The 19,203-nt window shown below is 45.4% G+C and overlaps 6 non-coding genes and 17 pseudogenes across 6 annotated transcripts; 1 reads left to right on the forward strand and 22 right to left on the reverse strand.

Annotated features, from left to right (window-relative positions):
* Positions 1-50: 50 nt before the first annotated feature.
* LOC148105386 (G2/M phase-specific E3 ubiquitin-protein ligase-like) lies at positions 51-1,624 on the forward strand (annotated as a pseudogene).
* Positions 1,625-8,245: 6,621 nt separating this feature from the next.
* On the reverse strand, positions 8,246-8,354 carry LOC148105387 (5S ribosomal RNA; annotated as a pseudogene).
* A 390-nt stretch (positions 8,355-8,744) lies between these two features.
* LOC148105388 (5S ribosomal RNA) lies at positions 8,745-8,863 on the reverse strand (annotated as a pseudogene).
* Positions 8,864-9,253: 390 nt separating this feature from the next.
* On the reverse strand, positions 9,254-9,372 carry LOC148105389 (5S ribosomal RNA; annotated as a pseudogene).
* A 351-nt stretch (positions 9,373-9,723) lies between these two features.
* On the reverse strand, positions 9,724-9,842 carry LOC148105390 (5S ribosomal RNA; annotated as a pseudogene).
* Positions 9,843-10,193: 351 nt separating this feature from the next.
* Positions 10,194-10,312, reverse strand: LOC148105391 (5S ribosomal RNA). The gene has a single exon (XR_015718864.1). It is a non-coding gene; the product is annotated as a 5S ribosomal RNA (ribosomal RNA).
* Positions 10,313-10,702: 390 nt separating this feature from the next.
* Positions 10,703-10,811, reverse strand: LOC148105392 (5S ribosomal RNA; annotated as a pseudogene).
* Positions 10,812-11,201: 390 nt separating this feature from the next.
* Positions 11,202-11,320, reverse strand: LOC148105393 (5S ribosomal RNA; annotated as a pseudogene).
* A 384-nt stretch (positions 11,321-11,704) lies between these two features.
* Positions 11,705-11,823, reverse strand: LOC148105394 (5S ribosomal RNA; annotated as a pseudogene).
* A 390-nt stretch (positions 11,824-12,213) lies between these two features.
* LOC148105395 (5S ribosomal RNA) lies at positions 12,214-12,332 on the reverse strand (annotated as a pseudogene).
* A 390-nt stretch (positions 12,333-12,722) lies between these two features.
* On the reverse strand, positions 12,723-12,841 carry LOC148105396 (5S ribosomal RNA). The gene has a single exon (XR_015718865.1). It is a non-coding gene; the product is annotated as a 5S ribosomal RNA (ribosomal RNA).
* A 429-nt stretch (positions 12,842-13,270) lies between these two features.
* LOC148105397 (5S ribosomal RNA) lies at positions 13,271-13,389 on the reverse strand (annotated as a pseudogene).
* A 351-nt stretch (positions 13,390-13,740) lies between these two features.
* LOC148105398 (5S ribosomal RNA) lies at positions 13,741-13,859 on the reverse strand (annotated as a pseudogene).
* A 390-nt stretch (positions 13,860-14,249) lies between these two features.
* LOC148105399 (5S ribosomal RNA) lies at positions 14,250-14,368 on the reverse strand (annotated as a pseudogene).
* Positions 14,369-14,758: 390 nt separating this feature from the next.
* LOC148105400 (5S ribosomal RNA) lies at positions 14,759-14,877 on the reverse strand. Its single transcript, XR_015718866.1, has one exon. It is a non-coding gene; the product is annotated as a 5S ribosomal RNA (ribosomal RNA).
* A 429-nt stretch (positions 14,878-15,306) lies between these two features.
* On the reverse strand, positions 15,307-15,425 carry LOC148105401 (5S ribosomal RNA; annotated as a pseudogene).
* A 351-nt stretch (positions 15,426-15,776) lies between these two features.
* LOC148105402 (5S ribosomal RNA) lies at positions 15,777-15,895 on the reverse strand. Its single transcript, XR_015718690.1, has one exon. It is a non-coding gene; the product is annotated as a 5S ribosomal RNA (ribosomal RNA).
* Positions 15,896-16,285: 390 nt separating this feature from the next.
* Positions 16,286-16,404, reverse strand: LOC148105403 (5S ribosomal RNA; annotated as a pseudogene).
* Positions 16,405-16,794: 390 nt separating this feature from the next.
* Positions 16,795-16,913, reverse strand: LOC148105404 (5S ribosomal RNA). Its single transcript, XR_015718691.1, has one exon. It is a non-coding gene; the product is annotated as a 5S ribosomal RNA (ribosomal RNA).
* A 390-nt stretch (positions 16,914-17,303) lies between these two features.
* On the reverse strand, positions 17,304-17,412 carry LOC148105405 (5S ribosomal RNA; annotated as a pseudogene).
* A 351-nt stretch (positions 17,413-17,763) lies between these two features.
* Positions 17,764-17,882, reverse strand: LOC148105406 (5S ribosomal RNA; annotated as a pseudogene).
* A 390-nt stretch (positions 17,883-18,272) lies between these two features.
* Positions 18,273-18,391, reverse strand: LOC148105407 (5S ribosomal RNA; annotated as a pseudogene).
* Positions 18,392-18,781: 390 nt separating this feature from the next.
* Positions 18,782-18,900, reverse strand: LOC148105408 (5S ribosomal RNA). Its single transcript, XR_015718692.1, has one exon. It is a non-coding gene; the product is annotated as a 5S ribosomal RNA (ribosomal RNA).
* Positions 18,901-19,203: the final 303 nt, after the last annotated feature.

Consider the following 19,203-nt stretch of genomic DNA (forward strand, 5'->3'; position numbering starts at 1 on the left):
TAGTGCAAAGTGACTGTACTAACTGATTCTCATTTCAAAATATCCTTATGATGCTTGCTACAGTGTAGCGGCTTGAGTTAGGCTGGACCCGTTGGCCAGCTCCCCTCAGGGTCATTCCACAGTTGATTACATGGTCCACTATTGTAGCTCTGATGTCATCAGCAATTCTATTTCTTACTCTTCTTACCCTTCCTCTCCCCCCTCCTCGTCCTCCTCTCCCCCCTCCTCGTCCTCATCTTGCTCCTCCTTGTCCTTGTCGTCCTCTTCTTCCTACTTCTTCACCTCCACGTCCTCTTCCTCGGCCTCCTCTACTTCTCACTCTTCCTGCTCCCTCCATTGTACTCCACACACAGAGCTTACCTGTATTATAGTGCTTAGGCTGATTGCAAAGTGAACTAATTATCTAAAAAAGTTTTCACATGTGACAGTGTGCCAGACAGTTGGCAAAATAGTGTAAATAATGGCCTTAAATGTGTATAGTTTTGCTAGGAGTGCATTGATCATTTGGAAATTGAGTGTAAAGCAGTGAGTTGTGTTTAAAGTTCTGCAAAAAGAGTGCTGTGCAGTGGATTGTAGCTACAGGTTTGCAAAGTGTGTGTTACAAAATTGCAAACTGAGTGCAAAGCAGTGTTTGTGCTTTTAGATTTGCAAACTCAGTGAGTGGTTTTGCTATAAGTATTAATAGTTTTAGAAATTGTGCTGTAAGAATCACAGTTAGGGTTTAAGCATTCAGAAAAAACTGTAATGATGATGCTGGCAGCTTTGAAGAAGGTTTGGATACAGGTGGCCCGAGGCGTGAATTCCTCACACTTCTTATGGGCAGTCTGAGAAATCGCCCCATCTTTGATGGACCTCCAGAGAGCCGTTATCTTGTATATAATTCAAGAGGTGGATGTTTTCTCCGTAATTATTACAATGGAAATTTTAATAAAAATTGGCTTATTTTTTTCATTAGCATATTTAATAGCAATTAACCATGATAATTATGTGCCCTGTATAACAGCTGCCAGGCAAGATGAGTACTTTTTAGCAGGAAAGATGATCGCTGTATCCATTGTGCATGGGGGACCAGCACCACATTTCCTCTCCAAGAACCTGGTCAACCACATCACAGGGAATCAGAGTTTCAGCGCCACTGTAGAAGATGTGCAAGATGAGGAGATCACAAAAGTTCTACATCAGGTAGAAAATTACCTAGGCTCAGGGAATGGGTTTACTTAGAAGACACTTGGGGCCAGTTTAAAAGATTTAATCAGGATAAAAGTTATCCGGGTTGGATCATATCTTGAAAGTAGGTTCAAGGTAGATTCTGTAATCTGAAAGGACAGATTTCCACCTCCCAACAACACAAGTGAAATAACAAATTGATTATTTTTTTAATCCAATGTTTGAATGAATCATAAAAGTAGTGAAAATTATATTTTTGTTTTTCTTACAGTAAACCTTTTTTTTTTTTTTTTATAGGTCCTGAAAGCTGAATCAGAGGAGTCTTTGCATAATCTTATTTTGCAAAACAGCACAATCTTCCAAACTGCTGGATGAGAGCAGTGAGAAACAAGCATTTGTGGAGGAGTACCTCAGATGGTACATCCTTGAAAGAAACCAAAGTGTCATTCAACGGTAAACTCATTACTCCTTTTACAGTTTTTTCTGATTGCTTAAGCACATTTTTTGTAACTATTGGCTATTTTTGCAAAACTCTACACACAAATAAGAAAACCTGTCACCCAATTATCAAAACATTGTAGTTCTCTTGCAAAAGCGAACACAGCTAGATTAACTCTTCACACCTTCGTAAAAATGGTGTTTTCGTATCAAACAGTACACACAAGCCATCATCTACTAAGCACACAATGCGCTAACTGCACACTGATGGTATGAATAAAAAACACATCTGGCTTTTGCTTTCTCTGTGCACAAGGTAGGCTATGTCAGTTAACTTCAAGTACTATTACAGTTTTTTCTGAATGCTTAAACCCTAACTGTGATTCTTATAGCACAATTCCTAAAACTATTAATACTTATAGCAAAACCACTCACTGAGTTTGCAAATGTAAAAGCACAAACACTGCTTTGCACTCAGTTTGCAATTTTGTAACACACACTTTGCAAAACTGTAGGCACAACTCACTGCTTACACTCAATTACCAAATTTCCAACACACTCCTAGCAAAATTATACACATGTATCGCTATCATTAACACTATTTTGCCAACTGTCTGGCACACTTTCACTTGTGAAAACTTTTTTAGATAATTAGTTCACTTTGCAATCAGCCTAAGCACTATAATACAGGTAAGCTCTGTGTGTGGAGTACAATGGAGGGAGCAGGAAGAGTGAGAAGTAGAGGAGGCCGAGGAAGAGGACGTGGAGGTGAAGAAGTAGGATGAAGAGGACGACAAGGACAAGGAGGAGCAAGAGGAGGATGAGAAGGGGGGAGAGGAGGACGAGGAGGGGGGAGAGGAAGGGTAAGAAGAGTAAGAAATAGAATTGCTGATGACATCAGAGCTACAATAGTGGACCATGTAATCAACCGTGGAATGACCCTGAGGGAAGCTGGCCAACGGGTTCAGCCTAACTCGAGCCACTACTCTGTAGCAAGCATCATAAGGACATTTTGAAATGAGAATCAGTTAGTACAGTCACTTTGCACTAAGATTTGTAGCACAACAACACCATAGATGTAAAAATACTGAAATTGTTACTTTACAGAATTGCTAGACGACCAGATGCTGGGGGCAGAGGAAGCATGTTCACTGCAGAACAAGAAACCCATATAGTCAATATGGCGATTGCAAATAATCCTATACTTGGAAATAAACACTTATGTTTGTTTTGATGTGTGTGAATAATAGTACTTGAAGTTAATAGACATAGCCTACCTTGTGCACAGAGAAAGCAAAAGCCAGATGTGTTTTTTATTCATACCATCAGTGTGCAGTTAGCGCATTGTGTGCTTAGTAGATGATGGCTTGTGTGTACTGTTTGATACGAAAACACCATTTTTACGAAGGTGTGAAGAGTTAATCTAGCTGTGTTCGCTTTTGCAAGAGAACTACAATGTTTTGATAATTGGGTGACAGGTTTTCTTATTTGTGTGTAGAGTTTTGCAAAAATAGCCAATAGTTACAAAAAATGTGCTTAAGCAATCAGAAAAAACTGTATTCACACACATCAAAACAAACATAAGTGTTTATTTCCAAGTATAGGATTATTTGCAATCGCCATATTGACTATATGGGTTTCTTGTTCTGCAGTGAACATGCTTCCTCTGCCCCCAGCATCTGGTCGTCTAGCAATTCTTTAAAGTAACAATTTCAGTATTTTTACATCTATGGTATTGTTGTGCTACAAATCTTAGTGCAAAGTGACTGTACTAACTGATTCTCATTTCAAAATGTCCTTATGATGCTTGCTACAGAGTAGTGGCTCGAGTTAGGCTGAACCCGTTGGCCAGCTTCCCTCAGGGTCATTCCACGGTTGATTACATGGTCCACTATTGTAGCTCTGATGTCATCAGCAATTCTATTTCTTACTCTTCTTACCCTTCCTCTCCCCCCTCCTCGTCCTCCTCTACCCCCTTCTCATCCTCCTCCTGCTCCTCCTTGTCCTTGTCGTCCTCTTCATCCTACTTCTTCACCTCCACGTCCTCTTCCTCGGCCTCCTCTACTTCTCACTCTTCCTGCTCCCTCCATTGTACTCCACACACAGAGCTTACCTGTATTATAGTGCTTAGGCTGATTGCAAAGTGAACTAATTATCTAAAAAAGTTTTCACAAGTGAAAGTGTGCCAGACAGTTGGCAAAATAGTGTTAATGATAGCCATACATGTGTATAATTTTGCTAGGAGTGTGTTGGAAATTTGGTAATTGAGTGTAAGCAGTGAGTTGTGCCTACAGTTTTGCAAAGTGTGTGTTACAAAATTGCAAACTGAGTGCAAAGCAGTGTTTGTGCTTTTAGATTTGCAAACTCAGTGAGTGGTTTTGCTATAAGTATTAATAGTTTTAGGAATTGTGCTATAAGAATCACAGTTAGGGTTTAAGCATTCAGAAAAAACTGTAAATTCAGGATGGCCAGTTGCTCATCACAGCAGCCACTGACATTTTCAGACCTTCAGATGTATATGAAAAAACTGATTTAGTAGCATCCGTGTGATCTGATGAACAACAAGTTAATTCCTGAGCCACTGTTGCACGCTATTAACCTTTTGACACTAGAACTCTAATTTAGTATACATTTATTGTTCACAATGACCCATAATAATCATAGTCATGCAACATGATTAATTTTTCAGTTATTTATAAAAAGAGGTGAGCCCTTGTTTGACACACTTGTTTATTCCAGTGTGAAAGCACTATTTTTTTTTAAATGCTGAAATCCCAATGAGCTCTTCTTTTTTTGCTGTCACAGTTAATTTCTGAGCACTATGGATTGTTTTTGTGTATGAGTGATTCTATGCATTTGAAATCTGTCCAAATTTATAATGAAAGATCTAGTAGGTAAAGACATTTAAACACAATTTAGAAGACTGCAATAGTTATAGCTATAAACCAATTATTAGTTATTTGTCTATCCTTTGCAGATTTAAAGATGGACTGGAAAGTCTGAATTTTTTAAGTGCACTGCAACAACATTCCAGTGTGCTGGCCCCACTCCTATGCTTCTCTGCCAAGGCCCTGACTGCTTCAGAACTGGAGAGCATGTTCAGACCAGATCTCAGCCCAGCAGGAAGCAACAAGCGGCATAAGGAGGTCCTAACACTTGGCTTTTGGGCAGATTATCTCCTTGATTGTGAAGGTTTGAATGGCCGTTTTTATTTGTTTATAGTTTTATGAAAGGAGAGGTAAGGAATTTAATTTTCTGTAATGTACTACAGTGTTTACTTTCTTCTTTCAGAGAAGGCAACAGCAGTGTGCCTGGAAGATTTGATGATGTTTGCCACAGGGCTGACGGCAGTTCCACCGGCAGGAATGACACCACCACCATGCATCCAGTTTTTAAGTGATTCGCCTTTTCCAGTTGCAAACACCTGTGCAAATACTCTGAAGCTACCCATCTGTGACTCATACAGCATCTTTAAGGCCAACATGGACTTTGGAATTCAAAATGCTCCAGGATTTGGATGTTCTTAAATCAGCAAGGTCATCAAGTTACAGTTACTGAGTTACCCTGTTAGGTTCAGCTGCCGTTGGCACACTACTTAACACATTCATGTGACAAGCAACTTCCATATTGTTAAACATTTAGTTGTTTTAGTTGTTTTTTCTGAATATTGTATGTTGGAAAAGTGACAGAAATGCTGGACACTATTTGTAAATGGTTTTATTAAAGAAAATTTTAAATGTTTCCTTGTGGTTAAATGTTAATATTTAAATCCATGCCAGTTGCTGTATATTATGAACAATATTATATTCAATTTAGCAAGAGGGAAAGGAAACACTACTAACATTAAAAAATGAAGGAAAAACAGAAGGGCTGGAGCACTCAAGTAAGTCCAAAGGTTTTATTATGTGCAAAAAAAGGAAAGAAACTAACGTTTCGACACCGTGTGTGTCTTCGTCAGAGTAACTCTGACAAATGTCATTACAAACTGAAGTTCAGTTGGTATCTAAAACCCAGCTATGTCCTTCAGGGCCAAATACAGTTCTGTGGCCGATTCCCAGTCTTGTGGCTGCTGCAGTGTGTTTTGTTGTACAGCCTGTTGTAAATATTCCTCAATGTTTGGATCACCACACAATCCAACCGGTAGCCCCTCCTCGGGAAACACATCCAGTTCCCTCTCCTCAACAGCAAATCCACAGTCTCTTGAACCATATCTGCAAAATGAAAATAGAACAGTGAAGGATTTTTTGCTGACAATATGGAACTATATAAATCAACGCATGCAGTGAAATGTTATAAACTGCTCTATCATACTTATGTGTAAAATTATGAATATATATTAACCAACTTAAGCAATAACAACACCTTGCATTTAGTTTGATGCAAAAGGTTAATTCATTTTGTTAAGAACTCAAATACCTGTGAGGCAAGAGATAGAGTTCGTTTGGACTCCCCCCTGGACACGATGCAAGTCTGCTTGGCCGGATCCTGTGTTTGTTCCAGAGGTCTTTGCATTCATCCAGGTCTTTCTGTAGAACCCCTCTGAAGCAGAATCTCAGCAAGCATTGGTGTTCGTGGCTTCCATTTAAGTTTCCAGAGTCTCTTAGGTCTCCAAAAAGGTCCATCCAAAACTGAGACCTGGGTATATAATTAATATTTAAGAATCAATTTAGCTTTGTTCTTGGTCATTTTATAGGGTTTGTTACATTTTGGTCCCATTTAAAACATGCCACAAGTGGATGTCAAACAAAGTAATGCATATTAGTTTTCCATAAATATTGTAGCGACCCTGCAGTAATGTTCTTGTTAAAAATGCTGTATTCTTTTCACTCTGTTCTGTGTGTTGATTGTGAGGAGTGGAGAGTTTGGTCTGAGTTTTTCATTTTGTATTGGCGTCGTTAAATCTAGGCAAGCATGATCATTTCGGCACAACAGCTGACAGTGACCATTTTGAGTTCCTGCAATAAAGTGACGGCTGTTAACGTCTATCTCATCCAACTTTTCAACACGTCCAGCAGGACGCTACTCTATTTTCTTAAATGCATGTAAAAAAAAAAAAAAACGATCTGATCAGCTTTCACTGTAGCTTACACCTACCAGACACAAATGTACCCACCTTCCTCTTCTGAAATAAGACCACCATGACTCGATGCGCTGATTCCCAGTAGATGATCCGTAACTGTGGCTTGACGATCCAGCATAATAGTCCGTGTGCGCGTGACGGAGGGTACACTGTATTGCTGCCATAGTCCCATTCTCAGTCCCGAAGTCTGTTCGTAATCTCATTGGTATCACACCAAGACTCTTTACACAGTTTATATAATTGTGAGCTATAACAGCCGGGTTGTTGTTTGTTGCTCCACACACAAGCCACATCAGTCTTCTTGAAAAGCCATCTATACATCCTGACAGGGCCAAGCCAAAGGGTTTCAGTTTATCATAGCCATCTACATGCCATATGTAATTGGGCCCCATGGAGTGATACGTGCGTCTTGTGAACCTCCTTCGAGTTCTCAGAGCGATTCCTTGAGGATTTAGTTGTCTCAACAGCCTCATAACTACATCACGCTTGACACGCAGCTTGTGTTTTTGTTTGAGAACTTGCCACATGGTCCGATATCCAAACAATTGTCCTGGTCCTCGAAGCTCGGACAAAATGGCACGCCTCACCTCAGGAAGTGGAGAATAGTTGCCTCGTCTGTACAGTCCAGATTCTTTTAAATGCGTTTTCAGTGTACGCATACTAATTGAAATGTCACGATTACACTTGAGCATATCCAGTATCACCTCGCATGTATGTCCTGAATCAAAATATTCTCGAATAGCGACAGCTATGTTTGGGTCACCGCTAATGTTCATGTTTGAAAAAAATGCGCTACAGGCAGAGTAACTTTCGGTTCCAAAGATGAACAGCGCGGACGTCCAATCAGTGACGTCTCCTGTTGCCGACTGGTACCTACCCTTTCCGGTTTTCTTAATGAAATTGTGCTTCTCATTTTGTTTTTGTGATTCTTCTTTTGTTTTTGTGCTTCTTAATTTGATTTTGTGATTCTCAGTTTTGTTTTTGTGCTTCTTAATTTGATTTTGTGATTCTCAGTTTTGTTTTTGTGCTTCTCAATTTTGTTTTTGTGCTTCTTAATTTGATTTTGTGATTCTCAGTTTTGTTTTTGTGCTTCTTAATTTGATTTTGTGATTCTCAGTTTTGTTTTTGTGCTTCTCAATTTTGTTTTTCTGCTTCTCAATTTTGTTTTTGTGCTTCTCAATTTTGTTTTGTGATTCTCCATTTGTTTTTGTGTTTCTCAATTTTGTTGTTGTGTTTAGCAATTTGTTGGTGTGATTTGCACTTCAGGGCCTCTCAATTTTGTTGTTGTGTTTAGCAATTTGTTGGTGTGATTTGCACTTCAGGGCCACCGTATATAAGCCTACCTGCATGCTTGCCTAATACCCTAACCCAAAGACTCAGTTTAGCATTTATCCAGCAGCACTGGCCCTGGTGTGTTGTAGGTGGCCTCAGCCAGCAGAACAAGACATTGGTGAAAACAGCCAAAAGCAATGTCGTTAATGTGCCCTCATTAATGGGCAGCTTCTTTGGGTCTTTTAATACACCCCTTCTCTGGATCAAAAGCAGTTCAATGACATGAAAGGCTTACAGCACCAGGTATTCCCAGGAAGTCTCCCATCCAAGTACTAACCAAGCCCAGCCCTGCTTAGCTTCCGAGATTAGGCATGCTCAGGGTGGTATGGCCGTAAGCAGCTGGTCACAGCACAATGTGTCAATTTATGGAATCAAGTGATGAGGTGGCCAGTACCTGAAGTTACGAACACAATCCTATAACCCTACCTGCATGCTTGCCTAATACCCTAAGCCAAAGACTCAGTTTAGCATTTATCCAGCAGCACAGGCCCTGGATTTTTGAAGATGGCCTCAGGAACCAGCACAGGGCCTGGTGTGGTGTAGTTAGCCTCGGCCAGCAGCACTGGCCCTGGTGTGTTGTAGGTGGCCTCAGCCAGCAGAACAAGACATTGGTGAAAACAGCCAAAAGCAATGTCGTTAATGTGCCCTCATTAATGGGCAGCTGCTTTGGGTCTTTTAATACACCCCTTCTCTGGATCAAAAGCAGTTCAATGACATGAAAATGAAAGGCTTACAGCACCAGGTATTCCCAGGCAGTCTCCCATCCAAGTACTAACCAAGCCCAGCCCTGCTTAGCTTCCGAGATCAGACGAGGTCAGGCGTGCTTAGGGTGGTATGGCCGTAAGCTGCTGCCCACAGCACAATGTGTCAATTTATGGAATCAAGTGATGAGGTGGCCAGTACCTGAAGTTACGAACACAATCCTATAACCCTACCTGCATGCTTGCCTAATACCCTAAGCCAAAGACTCAGTTTAGCATTTATCCAGCAGCACATGCCCTGGATTTTTGAAGATGGCCTCAGGAACCAGCACAGGGCCTGGTGTGGTGTAGTTAGCCTCGGCCAGCAGCACTGGCCCTGGTGTGTTGTAGGTGGCCTCAGCCAGCAGAACAAGACATTGGTGAAAACAGCCAAAAGCAATGTCGTTAATGTGCCCTCATTAATGGGCAGCTGCTTTGGGTCTTTTAATACACCCCTTCTCTGGATCAAAAGCAGTTCAATGACATGAAAATGAAAGGCTTACAGCACCAGGTATTCCCAGGCAGTCTCCCATCCAAGTACTAACCAAGCCCAGCCCTGCTTAGCTTCCGAGATCAGACGAGGTCAGGCGTGCTATGGGTGGTATGGCCGTAAGCTGCTGCCCACAGCACAATGTGTCAATTTATGGAATCAAGTGATGAGGTGGCCAGTACCTGAAGTTACGAACACAATCCTATAACCCTACCTGCATGCTTGCCTAATACCCTAACCCAAAGACTCAGTTTAGCATTTATCCAGCAGCACAGGCCCTGGATTTTTGAAGATGGCCTCAGGAACAAGCACAGGGCCTGGTGTGGTGTAGATGGCCTCAGCCAGCAGAACAAGACATTGGTGAAAACAGCCAAAAGCAATGTCGTTAATGTGCCCTCATTAATGGGCAGCTGCTTTGGGTCTTTTAATACACCCCTTCTCTGCATCAAAAGCAGTTCAATGACATGAAAATGAAAGGCTTACAGCAGCAGGTATTCCCAGGCAGTCTCCCATCCAAGTACTAACCAAGCCCAGCCCTGCTTAGCTTCCGAGATCAGACGAGGTCAGGCGCGCTCAGGGTGGTATGGCCGTAAGCTGGGGCCCACAGCACAATGTGTCAATTTATGGAATCAAGTGATGAGGTGGCCAGTACCTGAAGTTACGAACACAATCCTATAACCCTACCTGCATGCTTGCCTAATACCCTAACCCAAAGACTCAGTTTAGCATTTATCCAGCAGCACGGGCCCTGGATTTTTGAAGATGGCCTCAGGAACCAGCACAGGGCCTGGTGTGTTGTAGGTGGCCTCAGCCAGCAGAACAAGACATTGGTGAAAACAGCCAAAAGCAATGTCGTTAATGTGCCCTCATTAATGGGCAGCTGCTTTGGGTCTTTTAATACACCCCTTCTCTGGATCAAAAGCAGTTCAATGAGATGAAAATGAAAGGCTTACAGCACCAGGTATTCCCAGGCAGTCTCCCATCCAAGTACTAACCAAGCCCAGCCCTGCTTAGCTTCCGAGATCAGACGAGGTCAGGCGTGCTCAGGGTGGTATGGCCGTAAGCTGCTGCCCACAGCACAATGTGTCAATTTATGGAATCAAGTGATGAGGTGGCCAGTACCTGAAGTTACGAACACAATCCTATAACCCTACCTGCATGCTTGCCTAATACCCTAAGCCAAAGACTCAGTTTAGCATTTATCCAGCAGCACAGAGCCTGGATTTTTGAAGATGGCCTCAGGAACCAGCACAGGGCCTGGTGTGGTGTAGTTAGCCTCGGCCAGCAGCACTGGCCCTGGTGTGTTGTAGGTGGCCTCAGCCAGCAGAACAAGACATTGGTGAAAACAGCCAAAAGCAATGTCGTTAATGTGCCCTCATTAATGGGCAGCTGCTTTGGGTCTTTTAATACAGCCCTTCTCTGGATCAAAAGCAGTTCAATGACATGAAAGTGAAAGGCTTAAAGCACCAGGTATTCCCAGGCAGTCTCCCATCCAAGTACTAACCAAGCCCAGCCCTGCTTAGCTTCTGAGATCAGGCATGCTCAGGGTGGTATGGCCATAAGCTGCTGGCCACAGAACAATGTGTCAATTTATGGAATCAAGTGATGAGGTGGCCAGTACCTGAAGTTACGAACACAATCCTATAACCCTACCTGCATGCTTGCCTAATACCCTAAGCCAAAGACTCAGTTTAGCATTTATCCAGCAGCACAGGCCCTGGATTTTTGAAGATGGCCTCAGGAACCAGCACAGGGCCTGGTGTGGTGTAGTTAGCCTCGGCCAGCAGCACTGGCCCTGGTGTGTTGTAGGTGGCCTCAGCCAGCAGAACAAGACATTGGTGAAAACAGCCAAAAGCAATGTCGTTAATGTGCCCTCATTAATGGGCAGCTGCTTTGGGTCTTTTAATACACCCCTTCTCTGGATCAAAAGCAGTTCAATGACATGAAAATGAAAGGCTTACAGCACCAGCTATTCCCAGGCAGTCTCCCATCCAAGTACTAACCAAGCCCAGCCCTGCTTAGCTTCCGAGACCAGACGAGGTCAGGCGTGCTCAGGGTGGTATGGCCGTAAGCTGCTGCCCACAGCACAATGTGTCAATTTATGGAATCAAGTGATGAGGTTGCCAGTACCTGAAATTACGAACACAATCCTATAACCCTACCTGCATGCTTGCCTAATACCCTAAGCCAAAGACTCAGTTTAGCATTTATCCAGCAGCACAGGCCCTGGATTTTTGAAGATGGCCTCAGGAACCAGCACAGGGCCTGGTGTGGTGTAGTTAGCCTCGGCCAGCAGCACTGGCCCTGGTGTGTTGTAGGTGGCCTCAGCCAGCAGAACAAGACATTGGTGAAAACAGCCAAAAGCAATGTCGTTAATGTGCCCTCATTAATGGGCAGCTGCTTTGGGTCTTTTAATACACCCCTTCTCTGGATCAAAAGCAGTTCAATGCCATGAAAGGCTTACAGCACCAGGTATTCCCAGGCAGTCTCCCATCCAAGTACTAACCAAGCCTAGCCCTGCTTAACTTCCGAGATCAGACGAGGTCAGGCGTGCTCAGGGTGGTATGGCCGTAAGGTGCTGCCCACAGCACAATGTGTCAATTTATGGAATCAAGTGATGAGGTGGCCAGTACCTGAAGTTACGAACACAATCCTATAACCCTACCTGCATGCTTGCCAAATACCCTAAGCCAAAGACTCAGTTTAGCATTTATCCAGCAGCACAGGCCCTGGATTTTTGAAGATGGCCTCAGGAACCAGCACAGGGCCTGGTGTGGTGTAGTTAGCCTCGGCCAGCAGCACTGGCCCTGGTGTGTTGTAGGTGGCCTCAGCCAGCAGAACAAGACATTGGTGAAAACAGCCAAAAGCAATGTCGTTAATGTGCCCTCATTAATGGGCAGCTGCTTTGGGTCTTTTAATACACCCCTTCTCTGGATCAAAAGCAGTTCAATGACATGAAAATGAAAGGTTTACAGCACCAGGTATTCCCAGGCAGTCTCCCTTTCAAGTACTAACCAAGCCCAGCCCTGCTTAGCTTCCGAGATCAGACGAGGTCAGGCGTGCTCAGGGTGGTATGGCCGTAAGCTGCTGCCCACAGCACAATGTGTCAATTTATGGAATCAAGTGATGAGGTTGCCAGTACCTGAAGTTACGAACACAATCCTATAACCCTACCTGCATGCTTGCCTAATACCCTAAGCCAAAGACTCAGTTTAGCATTTATCCAGCAGCACAGGCCCTGGATTTTTGAAGATGGCCTCAGGAACCAGCACAGGGCCTGGTGTGGTGTAGTTAGCCTCGGCCAGCAGCACTGGCCCTGGTGTGTTGTAGGTGGCCTCAGCCAGCAGAACAAGACATTGGTGAAAACAGCCAAAAGCAATGTCGTTAATGTGCCCTCATTAATGGGCAGCTGCTTTGGGTCTTTTAATACACCCCTTCTCTGGATCAAAAGCAGTTCAATGACATGAAAATGAAAGGCTTACAGCACCAGGTATTCCCAGGCAGTCTCCCATCCAAGTACTAACCAAGCCCAGCCCTGCTTAGCTTCCGAGATCAGACGAGGTCAGGCGTGCTCAGGGTGGTATGGCCGTAAGCTGCTGCCCACAGCACAATGTGTCAATTTAGGGAATCAAGTGATGAGGTGGCCAGTACCTGAAGTTACGAACACAATCCTATAACCCTACCTGCAGGCTTGCCTAATACCCTAAGCCAAAGACTCAGTTTAGCATTTATCCAGCAGCACAGGCCCTGGATTTTTGAAGATGGCCTCAGGAACCAGCACAGGGCCTGGTGTCTTGTAGTTAGCCTCGGCCAGCAGCACTGGCCCTGGTGTGTTGTAGTTAGCCTCGGCCAGCAGCACTGGCCCTGGTGTGTTGTAGGTGGCCTCAGCCAGCAGAACAAGACATTGGTGAAAACAGCCAAAAGCAATGTCGTTAATGTGCCCTCATTAATGGGCAGCTGCTTTGGGTCTTTTAATACACCCCTTCTCTGGATCAAAAGCAGTTCAATGACATGAAAATGAAAGGCTTACAGCACCAGGTATTCCCAGGCAGTCTCCCATCCAATTACTAACCAAGCCCAGCCTTGCTTAGTTTCCGAGATCAGACGAGGTCAGGCGTGCTCAGGGTGGTATGGCCGCAAGGTGCTGCCCACAGCACAATGTGTCAATTTATGGAATCAAGTGATGAGGTGGCCAGTACCTGAAGTTACGAACACAATCCTATAACCCTACCTGCATGCTTGCCTCATACCCTAACCCAAAGACTCAGTTTAGCATTTATCCAGCAGCACGGGCCCTGGATTTTTGAAGATGGCCTCAGGAACCATCACAGGTCCTGGTGTGTTGTAGGTGGCCTCAGCCAGCAGAACAAGACATTGGTGAAAACAGCCAAAAGCAATGTCGTTAATGTGCCCTCATTAATGGGCAGAAGCTTTGGGTCTTTTAATACACCCCTTCTCTGGATCAAAAGCAGTTCAATGACATGAAAATGAAAGGCTTACAGCACCAGGTATTCCCAGGCAGTCTCCCATTCAAGTACTAACAAAGCCCAGCCCTGCTTAGCTTCCGAGATCAGACGAGGTCAGGCGTGCTCAGGGTGGTATGGCCGTAAGCTGCTGCCCACAGCACAATGTGTCAATTTATGGAATCAAGTGATGAGGTGGCCAGTACCTGAAGTTACGAACACAATCCTATAACCCTACCTGCATGCTTGCCTAATACCCTAAGCCAAAGACTCAGTTTAGCATTTATCCAGCAGCACAGGCCCTGGATTTTTGAAGATGGCCTCAGGAACCAGCACAGGGCCTGGTGTGGTGTAGTTAGCCTCGGCCAGCAGCACTGGCCCTGGTGTGTTGTAGGTGGCCTCAGCCAGCAGAACAAGACATTGGTAAAAACAGCCAAAAGCAATGTCGTTAATGTGCCCTCATTAATGGGCAGCTGCTTTGGGTCATTTAATACACCCCTTCTCTGGATCAAAAGCAGTTCAATGACATGAAAATGAAAGGCTTAAAGCACCAGGTATTCCCAGGCAGTCTCCCATCCAAGTACTAACCAAGCCCAGCCCTACTTAGCTTCCGAGATCAGACGAGGTCAGGCGTGCTCAGGGTGGTATGGCCGTAAGCTGCTGCCCACAGCACAATGTGCCAATTTATGGAATCAAGTGATGAGGTTGCCAGTACCTGAAGTTACGAACACAATCCTATAACCCTACCTGCATGCTTGCCTAATACCCTAAGCCAAAGACTCAGTTTAGCATTTATCCAGCAGCACAGGCCCTGGATTTTTGAAGATGGCCTCAGGAACCAGCACAGGGCCTGGTGTGGTGTAGTTAGCCTCGGCCAGCAGCACTGGCCCTGGTGTGTTGTAGGTGGCCTCAGCCAGCAGAACAAGACATTGGTGAAAACAGCCAAAAGCAATGTCGTTAATGTGCCCTCATTAATGGGCAGCTGCTTTGGGTCTTTTAATACACCCCTTCTCTGGATCAAAAGCAGTTTAATGACATGAAAATGAAAGGCTTACAGCACCAGGTATTCCCAGGCAGTCTCCCATCCAAGTACTAACCAAGCCCAGCCCTGCTTAGCTTCCGAGATCAGACGAGGTCAGGCGTGCTCAGGGTGGTATGGCCGTAAGCTGCTGCCCACAGCACAATGTGTCAATTTAGGGAATCAAGTGATGAGGTGGCCAGTACCTGAAGTTACGAACACAATCCTATAACCCTACCTGCAGGCTTGCCTAATACCCTAAGCCAAAGACTCAGTTTAGCATTTATCCAGCAGCACAGGCCCTGGATTTTTGAAGATGGCCTCAGGAACCAGCACAGGGCCTGGTGTCTTGTAGTTAGCCTCGGCCAGCAGCACTGGCCCTGGTGTGTTGTAGTTAGCCTCGGCCAGCAGCACTGGCCCTGGTGTGTTGTAGGTGGCCTCAGCCAGCAGAACAAGACATTGGTGAAAACAGCCAAAAGCAATGTCGTTAATGTGCCCTCATTAATGGGCAGCTGCTTTGGGTCTTTTAATACACCCCTTCTCTGGATCAAAAGCAGTTCAATGACATGAAAATGAAAGGCTTACAGCACCAGGTATTCCCAGGCAGTCTCCCATCCAATTACTAACCAAGCCCAGCCTTGCTTAGCTTCCGAGATCAGACGAGGTCAGGCGTGCTCAGGGTGGTATGGCCGCAAGGTGCTGCCCACAGCACAATGTGTCAATTTATGGAATCAAGTGATGAGGTGGCCAGTACCTGAAGTTACGAACACAATCCTATAACCCTACCTGCATGCTTGCCTCATACCCTAACCCAAAGACTCAGTTTAGCATTTATCCAGCAGCACGGGCCCTGGATTTTTGAAGATGGCCTCAGGAACCATCACAGGTCCTGGTGTGTTGTAGGTGGCCTCAGCCAGCAGAACAAGACATTGGTGAAAACAGCCAAAAGCAATGTCGTTAATGTGCCCTCATTAATGGGCAGCTGCTTTGGGTCTTTTAATACACCCCTTCTCTGGATCAAAAGCAGTTCAATGACATGAAAATGAAAGGCTTACAGCACCAGGTATTCCCAGGAAGTCTCCCATCCAAGTACTAACCAAGCCCAGCCCTGCTTAGCTTCCGAGATCAGACGAGGTCAGGCGTGCTCAGGGTGGTATGGCCGTAAGCTGCTGCCCACAGCACAATGTGTCAATTTATGGAATCAAGTGATGAGGTGGCCAGTACCTGAAGTTACGAACACAATCCTATAACCCTACCTGCATGCTTGCCTAATACCCTAAGCCAAAGACTCAGTTTAGCATTCATCCAGCAGCACAGGCCCTGGATTTTTGAAGATGGCCTCAGGAACCAGCACAGGGCCTGGTGTGGTGTAGTTAGCCTCGGCCAGCAGCACTGGCCCTGGTGTGTTGTAGGTGGCCTCAGCCAGCAGAACAAGACATTGGTGAAAACAGCCAAAAGCAATGTCTTTAATGTGCCCTCATTAATGGGCAGCTGCTTTGGGTCTTTTAATACACCCCTTCTCTGGATCAAAAGCAGTTCAATGACATGAAAGTGAAAGGTTTACAGCACCAGGTATTCCCAGGCAGTCTCCCATCCAAGTACTAACCAAGCCCAGCCCTGCTTTGCTTCCGAGATCAGACGAGGTCAGGCGTGCTCAGGGTGGTATGGCCGTAAGCTGCTGCCCAGAACACAATGTGTCAATTTATGGAATCAAGTGATGAGGTGGCCAGTACCTGAAGTTACGAACACAATCCTATAACCCTACCTGCAGGCTTGCCTAATACCCTAAGCCAAAGACTCAGTTTAGCATTTATCCAGCAGCACAGGCCCTGGATTTTTGAAGATGGCCTCAGGAACCAGCACAGGGCCTGGTGTGGTGTAGTTAGCCTCGGCCAGCAGCACTGGCCCTGGTGTGTTATAGGTGGCCTCAGCCAGCAGAACAAGACATTGGTGAAAACAGCCAAAAGCAATGTCGTTAATGTGCCCTCATTAATGGGCAGCTGCTTTGGGTCTTTTAATACACCCCTTCTCTGGATCAAAAGCAGTTCAATGACATGAAAATGAAAGGCTTACAGCACCAGGTATTCCCAGGAAGTCTCCCATCCAAGTACTAACCAAGCCCAGCCCTGCTTAGCTTCCGAGATCAGACGAGGTCAGGCGTGCTCAGGGTGGTATGGCCGTAAGCTGCTGCCCACAGCACAATGTGTCAATTTATGGAATCAAGTGATGAGGTGGCCAGTACCTGAAGTTACGAACACAATCCTATAACCCTACCTGCATGCTTGCCTAATACCCTAAGCCAAAGACTCAGTTTAGCATTTATCCAGCAGCACAGGCCCTGGATTTTTGAAGATGGCCTCAGGAACCAGCACAGGGCCTGGTGTGGTGTAGTTAGCCTCGGCCAGCAGCACTGGCCCTGGTGTGTTGTAGGTGGCCTCAGCCAGCAGAACAAGACATTGGTGAAAACAGCCAAAAGCAATGTCGTTAATGTGCCCTCATTAATGGGCAGCTGCTTTGGGTCTTTTAATACACCCCTTCTCTGGATCAAAAGCAGTTCAATGACATGAAAATGAAAGGCTTACAGCACCAGGTATTCCCAGGCAGTCTCCCATCCAAGTACTAACCAACCCTAGCCCTGCTTAGCTTCCGAGATCAGGCGTGCTCAGGGTGGTATGGCCGTAAGCTGCTGCCCAAAGCACAATGTGTCAATTTATGGAATCAAGTGATGAGGTGGCCAGTAGATGAAGTTACGAACACAATCCTATAACCCTACCTGCATGCTTGCCTCATACCCTAACCCAAAGACTCAGTTTAGCATTTATCCAGCAGCACGGGCCCTGGATTTTTGAAGATGGCCTCAGGAACCATCACAGGTCCTGGTGTGTTGTAGGTGGCCTCAGCCAGCAGAACAAGACATTGGTGAAAACAGCCAAAAGCAATGTCGTTAATGTGCCCTCATTAATGGGCAGAAGCTTTGGGTCTTTTAATACACCCCTTCTCTGGATCAAAAGCAGTTCAATGACATGAAAATGAAAGGCTTACAGCACCAGGTATTCCCAGGCAGTCTCCCATTCAAGTACTAACAAAGCCCAGCCCTGCTTAGCTTCCGAGATCAGACGAGGTCAGGCGTGCTCAGGGTGGTATGGCCGTAAGCTGCTGCCCACAGCACAATGTGCCAATTTATGGAATCAAGTGATGAGGTGGCCAGTACCTGAAGTTACGAACACTATCCTATAACCCTACCTGCATGCTTGCCTAATACCCTAAGCCAAAGACTCAGTTTAGCATTTATCCAGCAGCACAGGCCCTGGATTTTTGAAGATGGCCTCAGGAACCAGCACAGGGCCTGGTGTGGTGTAGTTAGCCTCGGCCAGCAGCAATGGCCCTTGTGTGTTGTAGGTGGCCTCAGCCAGCAGAACAAGACATTGGTAAAAACAGCCAAAAGCAATGTCGTTAATGTGCCCTCATTAATGGGCAGCTGCTTTGGGTCATTTAATACACCCCTTCTCTGGATCAAAAGCAGTTCAATGACATGAAAATGACAGGCTTAAAGCACCAGGTATTCCCAGGCAGTCTCCCATCCAAGTACTAACCAAGCCCAGCCCTACTTAGCTTCCGAGATCAGACGAGGTCAGGCGTGCTCAGGGTGGTATGGCCGTAAGCTGCTGCCCACAGCACAATGTGCCAATTTATGGAATCAAGTGATGAGGTTGCCAGTACCTGAAGTTACGAACACAATCCTATAACCCTACCTGCATGCTTGCCTAATACCCTAAGCCAAAGACTCAGTTTAGCATTTATCCAGCAGCACAGGCCCTGGATTTTTGAAGATGGCCTCAGGAACCAGCACAGGGCCTGGTGTGGTGTAGTTAGCCTCGGCCAGCAGCAGTGGCCCTGGTGTGTTGTAGGTGGCCTCAGCCAGCAGAACAAGACATTGGTGAAAACAGCCAAAAGCAATGTCGTTAATGTGCCCTCATTAATGGGCAGCTGCTTTGGGTCTTTTAATACACCCCTTCTCTGGATCAAAAGCAGTTCAATGACATGAAAATGAAAGGCTTACAGCACCAGGTATTCCCAGGAAGTCTCCCATCCAAGTACTAACCAAGCCCAGCCCTGCTTAGCTTCCGAGATCAGACGAGGTCAGGCGTGCTCAGGGTGGTATGGCCGTAAGCTGCTGCCCACAGCACAATGTGTCAATTTATGGAATCAAGTGATGAGGTGGCCAGTACCTGAAGTTACGAACACAATCCTATAACCCTACCTGCATGCTTGCCTAATACCCTAAGCCAAAGACTCAGTTTAGCATTCATCCAGCAGCACAGGCCCTGGATTTTTGAAGATGGCCTCAGGAACCAGCACAGGGCCTGGTGTGGTGTAGTTAGCCTCGGCCAGCAGCACTGGCCCTGGTGTGTTGTAGGTAGCCTCAGCCAGCAGAACAAGACATTGGTGAAAACAGCCAAAAGCAATGTCGTTAA

This window comes from Neolamprologus brichardi, chromosome 3 (assembly GCF_056152115.1).
Source record: "Neolamprologus brichardi isolate AB-2024 chromosome 3, ASM5615211v1, whole genome shotgun sequence".
Lineage (NCBI taxonomy): Eukaryota > Metazoa > Chordata > Actinopteri > Cichliformes > Cichlidae > Neolamprologus > Neolamprologus brichardi.